Source organism: the organism of the source record quoted next, unplaced genomic scaffold (genome assembly GCF_019419815.1).
Source record: "Pyrus x bretschneideri cultivar Hongxiangsu unplaced genomic scaffold, Pyrus_bretschneideri_v1 Contig20, whole genome shotgun sequence".
NCBI classification, from domain to species: Eukaryota; Viridiplantae; Streptophyta; class Magnoliopsida; order Rosales; family Rosaceae; genus Pyrus; species Pyrus x bretschneideri.
The window spans coordinates 6277314-6290308 of NW_025999502.1; the positions used below are offsets into that span (position 1 = coordinate 6277314).

General features: G+C 35.9%; 1 pseudogene; it reads left to right on the forward strand.

Annotated features, from left to right (window-relative positions):
- Nucleotides 1-2260: 2260 nt before the first annotated feature.
- LOC125477065 lies at nt 2261-12264 on the forward strand (annotated as a pseudogene).
- The last annotated feature ends 731 nt before the right edge of the window (nt 12265-12995 follow it).

The following is a 12995-nucleotide window of genomic DNA, read 5'->3' on the forward strand; positions in this document are numbered from 1 at the left end:
AACTCTACCAAAACCGTAGATCTAAAAAATTCATAGTTGGCAAGACTTTTGCTCCCTCCTTCCCCTCACCTTCCTCTTTCTTGTTCTTATGGATTGCTCAAATTTGTTTCGTTTCAGTATTTCGTCAATAAGTGCCTGCCTAGTGAGGTTATTTTTGAGTCTCTCCTAGTGAGTATCTTAGTTTTTAAGTTGGTGTGTTCTCGGCTCCTCTTGGGTTTATTCCCTATTTTTGGTAGCTTCACTAGTAGTGTTGTGCATAAAATTCATTCTAGTATGGACACTAGTTGGTTTGTTGTCAATTCCTCTTCGAAGTTGATGCTGCTTGCTGTCAAAGAGTGTCATTCTACTTGTATATTGCAGTTTGGGCTAAGCCACACAAACACACTGTCATATGAATCAAATACCGAACTAAGTGTACGAGCATATTTTGTCTATAACATGCCATTGTCAGTAAAATAAAAAAGACATGCCGCTAAATCGTGTGCTATTCCTAAGCTTGATAAATTTTAGACCTAAGTATTGTACAACATCCAAGTATTTGGGACGTTTCAAGTTTCTTTTGAAGTACTCTTCACATGATTCATTCTATGAACAATTTACTTATTATTTAATTTGGAAATAGATTGAAAATAATGGAAAGAAACGGTGGATATTAAAAGGTTGAAGTGAAGCTGGAAGACCATGTTATAACTTCAATCTTCCCTTCCAACTTGTTGAATGAATCATATGACGAGTATTTTGATGACTAGATCTCAAACATAACAACAAAAAGATTCCCCAAGACCAACCACGGTGGGAAATTCATGTTATAAAGTACCCCAATAGCAGTGCAGCTTGTACTGTAATATTCAAGTTTGCACCGTGCATTAGGTGATGACTACTCTCTCGTGGGCGAGTTTATCTCCTGTCTACAAAGGGCTATCAATCCTTCTTTTTGCCTAACTTTTCCCTCACGATTGCCATCGGAGCCTGAGGCTGGTAATATAAGAATGTTGACCTCAAGTTTGACAGGTTATGTTAGAGGTTATGTGTTGAAATATTATATAGGAGACATGGGAAGGGACATGGAATTGGGAACCAAGCTTTTGTCGTTCTAGAAGCCGGATAAGAAGTCTGATTGGAGAAGAATTTTTCAACTTCTTTTTAAATTTTAGTTAAAAGCACATATAGGGAGTTCATTAAAGATGCTCTAATATTGTTGGCAAAGTTTTCACAAACTATATATGTAGAGAAATGCTAAAGAGATTCTTAAAAGTTGAACTCTCCATAGATTATCTCTCACATCATATTTTTTACACAATATTTTATATTATTGACACGAAAATAGACGTAAAACTGTGAGATGTCAAAGTTCATGAAGAGTTTTACTTTGAAAGTCTATGAAAATCCCATATTGACGTGAGATTGACGTGAGATTGACGTAAACCTGTATTAGTGATACAGCTCCCCTTGAACAAAAAGTTTCAACGGTATTAATTAACACTGACAAGGAAACAAAATTATATGCGACCTGTTATTAAGAACATATTTTTTCTGTGCAACGGTATTAACAGTGACAACACAAAAGACATCCGTTTGCTGTTCACTTTATTCCATATAAATAAAATATAAATATAAATACATAGCCGATCATGCAAATTGAAAAGCTATAGAATTTCGAGTTTTGGGGGAGAAAAAGTGGAAGCAAAATTCGAACATAAACCAAGATGGAGATTTGGGAAGAGGACTGGAGCCAGTGAGCCGTACTGGCCACTATTTCAACAGCTCTGTTTTATTGATATCAATTCTTGGTGTTTTGGAATGTGAAATTCCAATTGATGACTCTCAAACTCTATCATTGCTTGAGAATTTGTTCCTGCCCATCAACCCACGCTTCTCCTCTATCATGGTGAATGTGTTCCTGCCCATCAACCCACGCTTGTCCTCTATCATGGTACACACACACTCTCTCTCTCTCTCTCTCTCTCTCTGTGATGTTCTTTGTTTCCTTCCCTTTACTTATTAAACACGATTTCCAAAAGCAATTTTTGTTTGAATTTTTACTTGAAGGTTGGTGATTATGTTAATCATCACAATAAACTATCATAGTGTGTCAAACTTAAAACTTATCAGTTATAAGTGAATATAAATATCATTAGATCGTAGTACTAATGATATAACTATCTAGCTTTTTTTTTTTTTTATTTTTTTTTATGCAACAATATTACTAGGTCGTAGTGAAGATTAAGGGAAGGCTGATGCATTTAAGCCAGTTTGCTAATTTCGAGTTTTGGGGGAGAAAAAGGGGAAGCAAAATTCGAACATAAACCAAGATGGAGATTTGGGAAGAGGACTGGAGCCAGTGAGCCGTACTGGCCACTATTTCAACAGCTCTGTTTTATTGATATCAATTCTTGGTGTTTTGGAATGTGAAATTCCAATTGATGACTCTCAAACTCTATCATTGCTTGAGAATTTGTTCCTGCCCATCAAACCACGCTTCTCCTCTATCATGGTGAATGTGTTCCTGCCCATCAACCCACGCTTGTCCTCTATCATGGTACACACACACACACACACACACACACTCTCTCTCTCTCTCTCTCTCTCTCTCTCTCTCTCTCTGTGATGTTCTTTGTTTCCTTCCCTTTACTTATTAAACACGATTTCCAAAAGCAATTTTTGTTTGAATTTTTACTTGAAGGTTGGTGATTATGTTAATCATCACAATAAACTATCAAAGTGTGTCAAACTTAAAACTTATCAGTTATAAGTGAATATAAATATCATTAGATTGTAGTACTGATGATACAACTATCTAGCTTTTTTTTTTCAATTTTTTTTATGCAACAATATTACTAGGTCGTAGTGAAGATTAAGAGAAGGCTGATGCATTTAAGCCAGTTTGCTACATCATTGTGATATTTTTTTGACAATGATAGTGTTAGTGGGTTAAATTGTTAGTTCTTAAGGGGAAGAAGATCAGTGAAAATCAAATCTGCCGAGTGTACATATGCATGAATGATTACATTTTGTCATTGTGGTAAAGCGTCATCTACCTACAACAAACGCCATTGGAGAAGTGAGGTGGCCAATAGTATTTCAAGTTCAATGAAAGACCTCTTAAGTTGTAAGAGGTCTTACAATATCGTATTATCAAGCTGTTTAATAATATGGTTTAGTGATATTTTCTTCATTTGTAAGTGATAAGTTTTAAGTTTGAAACTCATGTATGGCTAATTAGATAAATTTATTCTGCACCCCATAGTGAAAATATGTCATTATATTAAAAAAAAAATGCTTCGTCAAAAAACACAAAAAAAAATAATAATAAAAGAGATGTTTAGAATAGTAGAATTCCTCTTGGTAAACGATTTTTGGGTCCAAATACAATCTTTTTTTTTTCTTTCAATATTTTCCACATGTGCACTTGGTTTATAGGGCAAACTACATTTCACACTTTTTACGTTTGGGGTGACTTTCAGACAAGGTCATGAAGTATTAATATATATATATATATATATTTTTTTTTATTTTGCACCAAAATGGGGTTTTTGTTTTGTTTTATACAACGACATATTAATTTTTACTGAGCAATAAGACTAAACCAAACCATAATATTGAACAGATACCCCTAATGTATTAAAATTGATGACATGATGAATATGAGACCCCTTGTATGGACTAATGTATAGGTCATATTTGCACCACATAAACTTGTAAAGTGCCGATTTAGTCTCATCGAATGATATCCCTAATTAAGCTTGATAAGTTTTAGATCTAATTAAGCCTTGTACTAGATCATTATGGTATTTGCATCATTATAGGAAGTGGGCTAAATTTTTTTGAGGACGTTTGAAGTACTCTTTACATGATGTGCTCTTTTTCATGAGCAGTAATTATTTAATTTGGAAACAGATTGAAAAAAATGGAAAGAAACAATGGAAAAAGGTTGAAGTGAAGCTTGAAGACCATGTTAAAACTCCAATCTTCCCTTCCAACTTGTCGAATGAATCATATGACGAGTATTTTGATGACTATATCTCAAACGTAGCAACAAAAAATTTCCACAAGACATACCACTGTGGGAAATTCATGTTATAAAGTACCAAAATAGCAATGCAGCTGGTAATGTAGTTTCAAGTTGCACCATGCGTTAGGTGATGGCTACTCTCTCATGGGCACTCTTCTCTCCTGTCTACAAAAGGCCGACAATCCTTCTCTTCCCCTAACTTTTCCTTCACGGCAGCCATCAAAATCAAAGAAAGAAAATGTTATGACCAAAACTTTCTCATCCTTGTTGAACACTACATCCGATATTTGGTGGGGCATTTTAAAGAGCATCACTGGGGAAGATGATCAATCACCAATAAAATCTTCGAATAACGGACTTGAGTGCGAGCCAAGTACATTATCAACTATGACGATCTCTCTTGATCAAATCAGATTAATTAAGAGCAGGCTTGTAGTGGTAAGTCTCAGGTTTTTTCTGCAGTATTTTGGTTTATGCATGTGGGTGTGTTTTTCCTTTCTAAAACACGGGAATAAGATTTCATGTTTGAACTTCCATCTCCTGTTGATAAAAAGAAAAAAAAAATTCCCTGTTAATTTAAACATTAAAGTCATGATTGATAATAAATATTTCAATTTTATTTTGAAAATTAAACATTGATCTTGCAACACTTATTTTTTTCTAGTCTAATGATACTTTTCTTCTAAATTTTCAAAAATCTCCATTGCCATTTGATCGAGAAACAAAAAGGATATGTTGTCACTTCTTTTTAAGCCATATATTCTTGAAACTGAATATAATTTAGGGATTGTGCGCTCATAGGATGAGGGCACAGAAGACTTAAACTGAATATAATTTATTTTTATAAGTCAATGTGTCTACTTCATCCTAAATTCCTAACTAGTATAATCTGACCTATTGAAGCTAATGAAGAAGCCCTGAAACTATGATTCTCAATTCTCAAATTTGTTCAACTATCGTTTAAAAGAACACATAATTTATCCATAAATTTCACCTTAATGGTCTTGATATTGTTGAAGCTCAAGGTGAACAGTTAAATTGGGGACTTGGGGACTTTGAGTCCTTAGACTCCCCATACATTATACTTTTACTTAGATCTTTTAATGGCTAGTAACAAAAATCTCTTACATATCATTGTTTAAAATATTGAGACTAACAAAAAAATAGAATGAAATACACACACAAAACGCAAATCACCAAACACCATATTTTCAAATTCGTAAAAAATTGTAACACAGTTAACTTATTTACTATCACAGACGATAAATGACGTTCTTACTGGGATGGTCTTTCTTGGCTCTCGGCTATATATGCAAGAGATGAACCAAAGCTCAAGGGAAGCGAATAGCACAGCATTGGTTTTACTAAATACAAGGATCATGGCGAATTATACGTCGATTGAAGAAATGGTCAAACCCGATAGCAAGAGTCCATGGGTAAACCATTTTACATTTTTGCATGTTCCCATTCCCAAGTTGACTGAATTCTCAAATGTGCTTGACTTCGTCTGGAAGACACATAAAATAATCAAGCAGAAAATAAATTCTTCAGCTATTTATTTCACTAGTGGGCTATTGAAGATGCTGAACAAGTTTGGAGGTCACGAGGTTAGTAAACAAGGACTCATTTGGTACACATGATTGGATTGAAATGGAGAATTTTTAAATTTTAAGCTATATTGAAGGTGGATGTTAATGATTTTCATTTGGAATGAATCAGAACATGATTAGCTATGAAGAAAATTCATCCCTTCTAATCCTACTATTTTATGAAGGTTTAAAATGAACAAATTTTCTTCATGAGTAATCTATCTTCAATTCTCTCAATGGTCATGGTTGTATTATTATTATTTTTTTTAATGTACTTTTAATTTAATATCCGTTCCATCCAATCATGTGCACCAAACCAGCATACGAAAATGCATGTGATATTTCATATATACAACATTTATCTTGTTGAAAATACTAGTGGGTAATGAATGCCCACAGTATTGAAAACCTTGCCACAACATTGAAAACATTGTCACAGTATTGAAAACCTTGGCAGAATATTGATATGTGGAGGTCATTTGTCAAAGGTGTGGTGTAAATATTCAAAATGTAATAATACGGAGTTGCTCTATAAATAGAGCACTCCGACTGCTATCAATGGAGAGAGAGTAGAGAAAGAAAGAGAGGAAGAGGAGAGGAGAGAATACATAGAGTTATCTTTGTACTCCTATTATTCCAAATTATAATGAAAGCATCACTGCTGCCCGAGGACGTACTCCAATCACACTGACTGTAGAGGAACCTCGTAAATTTTGTGTCTTGTTTTATTTATTCCACTGCACACACACCGTCAATTTTACAACATGTTATCAGCACGAGAAGCTCTCATGTCAGTGGAAAGCACAACGTCATAAATCCGGTGAAGCACTATCCACCTCTCACCTCCGTCATCTAAAATCTCACAGAATAAAAGGTAAGTCCATTTTTCGTCTCTCCCACTGCGCCAGAAGTGCCCCACTGAATTCCGGTGAGAATTGAAATTTACGACCTAAAGTCGTCACGAGATGAGAAAACTCGTACTTGACAACTGGTTTCCAGAGATCCAGAAGAATCTCATCAGACTTGGAAACCCAGATCACGTTGTTTTCGACGGATCTCGAGAACTCCCATGAATACTTAGTTGTTTGAGATGGTGATGGCAAGAATGAATCCACACAGGCCTCCCTTTCTTGTGCCTTCGTCAACCCCACTGTCATCTATGTCTCTGTAGGGAAGTTCTTGCTTAACAATGACATGTTCCCTGGGTCATGCAAGAACAACGCCAGTCTCTAGTAGCATTTTGGATTGAATTGAATTTGAGCAACCTCCATAACTACCCAGCTGGCCTTGTGTTTCGAGACTGGCAGAGACAGAGAAGGAAGAAAAATAATAGAAAAGGGGGATTGATGGAATGCCAAGGCACATGTGAAGAAAAAAAAAAAAAAGATGTTGACTGCAACCTAAGAAAAAAAAATATATAAAAAGGATTTGAATGGTGCATGACACCATTTGGTCAACATAATATAAATGGTTTCTGTTGGTGCATGGCACCATGCTACAGAAATAAGAAAAGTAATAATAATAAGGTTTGAATAAGTGCTGACAAAAAAAAGAAAAATAATAAATAAAATGAGGTATGATACTTCTTGTTATTTATGTGAATTGGTGTTGGTTTAAAACCCTTTCACAAGTTCTATTTACTTTAAAGCAATTTATTTATCATGGATGGTTTTACCGCCTACTGCTTTAAGTTTTGATTTATGTGAATGGTACTGAATTAAAGCCCTTGTCACAAGCTTTATTTACTTAAATGCAATTTATTCATTATGGCTGGAATTACCGCCTATTGCTTTAATTTATTTATTGTACTTCTTTTTATTACGATCAGTACATACTGGACCCGAAGTTCCTTGATCCTCATCAAATAAAAATGATTGGACCTGAAGTTCCATCAAACAAAAAGATCGGGCATGAAGTCCCTTGATCCTTAAGATCAGGACATGAAGTTCCTTGATAAGTACCTTAAGTTTGAAATGCCGCAGTGCCTCAACTTAATTGCAATAAAAGTCATAAGAGTCTCAGTCTACAGACTATTAAAGAAGGACCAGAAGTTCCTTATGTCCATACTAAAAAATGGTTTAGCAGAATTATTAAGCGGATGAAATAGATTACCCGCGCTCTGCTCATGAAAACAAAATTGCCAGTTTTTTACATGGGTACATGCTATTTTACATGATGCATTATTGATTTGGTTGAGACTTGTTGACAACCATCAATATTTTTCAGTAAAACTTGTGTTTGGGCACAGGCCAAACATTATACATTTACGAGTTTTTGGTTGTGTTATCTATGTGCCTATTGCACTGCCACAACATACTGAAATGAAGCATCATTGCGGATTAGGCATTGATGTTGAACGTCATCTATCATTCAACATTTGGAACCCTTGATTGAGGATATATTTACCATGTGGTTTGCAGACTGTCATTTTGATAAGACAATTTTCCCGCCGTTAGGGGGAGAAAATAACTTCGTTTCAGAAGAACAATGAGCAAATATCATTCCAGAAGAATGATGAGAAAAAAACCGTTCCAGAAGAACGAAGAGAATTTGTCTTATTTTGATTCATGAAGCAATCAATATACAAACGAAGTGAGAATAATTGAATGATGCAACGATATGCAAATCAAATGTCAGATGCATTTAATGATGCAACGAAAGTGATGAAATCACATATGCTTGCTGCAAATGTGCCTACAAGAATTAATGTCCTTGTTGGACAAAATAATATGGCGGCAAATGATTTATCTGTTGCACGCCTGAAGCATGGCAGACCCTCAAACTCAAAAGGTTTAGTCCTTCAAAAGAAGAAGAATATGGCACTACTAAAACTATTACATTCCCGAAGCATAACTGTCGCATGCCAAACGCATGACAGTTGCCGCAAGGATACTTGTCCCGAAAAGGTAAATCCGCGGACATGGGAATATTGATGTCTCATGCATGAAGCATGATAGGCGTATAGGTTCAAATGACTCAACTCCCGAAGTGGAGATTAAAATCCAAGCTCTATAACGCTCAAAAGGAGGTTATGATCCGCATTCTCTAAATTATAACTATCCTGGAAAAGATAGTATAATGCCCTTGAAGAGGCAATGGATATCCAAAAGAATTGAAAAGCTTTTATGCATGTGCATGCACATGAGAATATGGGATCACAGATTGATGATAACCAATGGTAATTTTGGTTTTTACAAGTAGCTACTAAATTCATCAATGAGCTGTGGTGATATTGAGTCCCGTTCTTTTTCCATCAACAAAATTATGGGCTAAAAATGAATAAAGGCAAATCCATTACAATTTTGTAAGAACGTGGAAAAATAGACCTATATACTTGGATACAATACAAATAGCCAAAAGATGTTGAACCTAGAAGGTTACATATGGGCATTTGTAATACCATGAAATACACTCATATGATATGACACAAGGTTGGAAACGAGTTCGTATAAATGGAGAATTATATACGAAGGGTTATGAGTCGCCCACATCATATCTCCATAAGTAAATCCCTCAAATATACATGGAAGCGAATTGCTCTGTATAAATTCTAAAGGAAAATGTGTCATGAAATGTAGAAAATTCCTGAAGAATTCAAATTGCTTGAAGAAAGCCCCGGAAGGGTAAAGCATAAAATATGTACTCAATACCAATGGATGATATAAATTGCCTTAGTGAGTACTTTCATTATGGTATTGTTACAACATACTAAAATCTCTTGCAAGAGTTGATGATATTAAATTGGGACTCCTGAAGAGTCAAGAAAGATTATAAAGTGTTGAGAGAAATATTGTCTCGAACTGCAGAATCGAACAATATGCCAACATGAATCTTATCCATGATGTTTATGACATTAAAGAATCATATGGATTGAAGATTTTGAGTTGAATACTCAAATGATTTAGACACTAAGAATGATCATTTATCTTCGCGAGGGGTAAAGATAAATTGATATTTGGTCCAGAAGTACCACATCTTAGTGAAATATATGCTTTATTGTATTTAACACAATACACTTAATGAAATAAAGCTTATATATTAATATCTCCGAGAAATTACATACACATGAGTTAAAACAAACAAACAAAAGGGAACCTTCACAAAGGTTGCTCATGTAAAACCTTAGTACTCGGAAGTACCCCAGAAGGGGGAGACACCAGAAGTTGATTATTTGGAATCTCAATACTTGGTGGAACTCCAGACAGCTGAGACAATGGATGTCTTTGGAATAAAGACTCGAACCCCCGATTGTCATTTTGAGTCCGACCTTCGGATTCTAGTAGCTGGTCGAGCTTTCTTTTCATGCTCGTAGAGTAATTATTTGCAAGCATGTGTAACACTCTATTCTCATGCTTGAGCCCTCTAATCTCTTGTTTAAGACTTGCAACCTCAGCCATTAATGATTCAACTTGGTGAGTTCGAGCAAGTAGGCGCTGGCCCATATTGGATACAGAGCCCGCACATTGAACACTGAGAGTCAATGAGTCTTGAACGGCCGCCTCATCAGACCGGTTTGAAAGGATTTTGTTGTCCTTTGGAGTGAGAAGATTCCTGGCTACCACTGTAGCGGTTATGTTATTCTTCATCACAGAGTCCCCAACCGTAAGAGGACCATTAGAAGATGAGAAGGACGGGCCCCATATGTTATCCTGACGCTGCTCGTCTGTATCAATCTTGAGACTCAAATCTAAGCAAATGTTAGATGGGCAAGCCATTTTCAGAAATGATGAAGGAAGTCAGATAAAATCTCAGAAGTGCAAGAAAGGGAAATTTCTGCAGGCAACAATTTCTGAGTGTTTCTGAACAAAATTGATATCTCTATAAAATGAGGGGCAACAAGACCACTTATTCAAAAATCGAAAAGACACCGATTTTCGAATTTCAAAAGCTGGATTTCCCTGCATGACATCTGTCAACATTTCTCAGACGCAATCTTAGTTCTTGGATATCACGTGCAACTTTGTCAAAGATCTCTGATAAAGTTGAAAACGCGTGAATCTTACTATTCTAATTACACCACAGTTGCTGACAAGAGTAAAGGCACAACACTACTACCTGTTATTGGGAAATCCATATATATGTCAACCTCTGTCCTCCATGGCAAGGCAGAATTGAAAAATATCTAACTCTTCCTCATCTCCGAGAATGCATCTTTCACAAAGTATTTCGAAATACTCAGTTTTCTTCCTCTCCGAGAATGCCTCTACAAACAAGTCACACCAGAGTAAGAGTATCTCATATCATCAGGGACGAGAGCAAGAGTATCTCATATCATGCAATCTCCCTGTCCTTTCCTTTGCCCTTGTTCTTACCTGCCAAGACAAGGACAAAGAAAGCAATATGTCGGAACCTCCACTCAAACTTTCGCTGCCACCAAAAAGTGATGGTCCATTCAAATGCAAGGTTTGCATTCCACTCCTGTATCAGAGGACAACTACTACAAGAGAAGATGCCAAACTTGCATAAGGAAAATACCACTTCTGCAAGGGGAGCAAGTAAGGCAAGTGAAAATGATACATTGAAGCATGTGGAAACAAGCACAACAAACACATGTCAGTTCATCCCCGACAAAGTCTAAGATCACTTGTCACATGAAGCTCCTCATGGTCCAATTTCATTCAAGACCAAGCCTAGACAGCCTTTGAAGAAATCACAAGTCCGATTCAAGATCAAGTGTCCACCACCCTTAAATCAAATTCAACTCTAGATAAAATAGGTAAATTCAGACCTTTGGAGGAAGTCTAGCAGAAGGCCCTCCAACCCAGTTCAAGAACAAGTCTGTGGAAAGTTAACAACAAGTAAAACACCTCATTCGGCAACTATCACCGCTAAGAGACTAAAGTAGCAGGATCAATGATCAGCCTACGGAATTTGAAATCAGGGGGAGATACTCATCAAGGGGGAGCATCCAAAAATAGATCAAGATTTTAACAAGGCAACTGATGTGATATGTGAGCATTCAAGGGGGAGTGTTGAAAATACTAGTGGGTAATGAATGCCCACAGTATTGAAAACCTTGCCACAACATTGAAAACATTGTCACAGTATTGAAAACCTTGGCAGAATATTGATATGTGGAGATCATTTGTCAAAGGTGTGGTGTAAATATTCAAAATGTAATAATACGGAGTTGCTCTATAAATAGAGCACTCCGACTGCTATCAATGGAGAGAGAGTAGAGAAAGAAAGAGAGGAAGAGGAGAGGAGAGAATACATAGAGTTATCTTTGTACTCTTATTATTCCAAATTATAATGAAAGCATCACTGCTGCCCGAGGACGTACTCCAATCACACAGACTGTAGAGGAACCTTGTAAATTTTGTGTCTTGTTTTATTTATTCCACTGCACACACACCGTCGATTTTACAACATATCTAAAAATTATAAGGCTACTGGTGGTGCAGGCAGCATCGAGATACGTCCATAGCACATTAAAGAACTCGAGCATGGTGATCACAGGTATGATTGGCCCGGTGGAAAAAATGTCTTTGGCAAACCAACCAATCAAAGGGTTGTACTTTTTGGGAGTTGGGACACCTGAGGTAAACCAGATATTACTTTATGAGTAATACTAGGGAGATTAAATTCATTAAAAAGTTTTAAAAACTAAAGGACAAGAAAGTTGATGATTGATTTATTACTTAAACGTTGATAAACATGCTTATTCTTTTTGGTAATACATCATTTAGTTTGCAAATTTAGTCTCCAAATTTAATCTTCCTAGCATTACCCTTACTATATCATGCACACACGTACGGTCTCAAAAGTTTTGGAAACAATAATATTCATCGTCCGTTTTTGTAATCAGATACATAAATAAATTAAGGTTTGGTTGATTAACAGGGGTTGTGTGGTGTTTCTGTGATTGTCTTGTTCGTTTAAAGCTCTTCTAGTAGCATTTCAGATAGTGATATTCGAAGAATTGTTTTGCAAAATGAAAACGACAAATAAAACTTTGCATTTTTTATGATGAGTTATGATTTTTATCATTGAGTAAATGAATTTATTGATTTTTATCCATATATATGTGAGGTATGTTTTCTTAATGATAGTAGATATATATATAGGTAACACAATTTACATGGACCTGCGGGAACTTGACATATCAATCGTAAGTTATATGGGAAATGTGAAGCTAATTGCCTTCACAGTGAAAAAAGGTATCATAGATCCACAAAAGCTGAAGTTGTGCATGGAAAACGCCCTCAATATAATATCCAACGCTGCAGACAAAAATTCTATGCAAAATAGCACTGAAGAACAGTCACACATTTGAAACTCTACCAAAACCGTAGATCTAAAAAATTCATAGTCGGCAGGACTCTTGCTCTAGCTTAAGGCTGGTGGCAGCCTTCTCCTCCTTCCCCTCACCTCCTCTTTCTTGTTCGATCTTA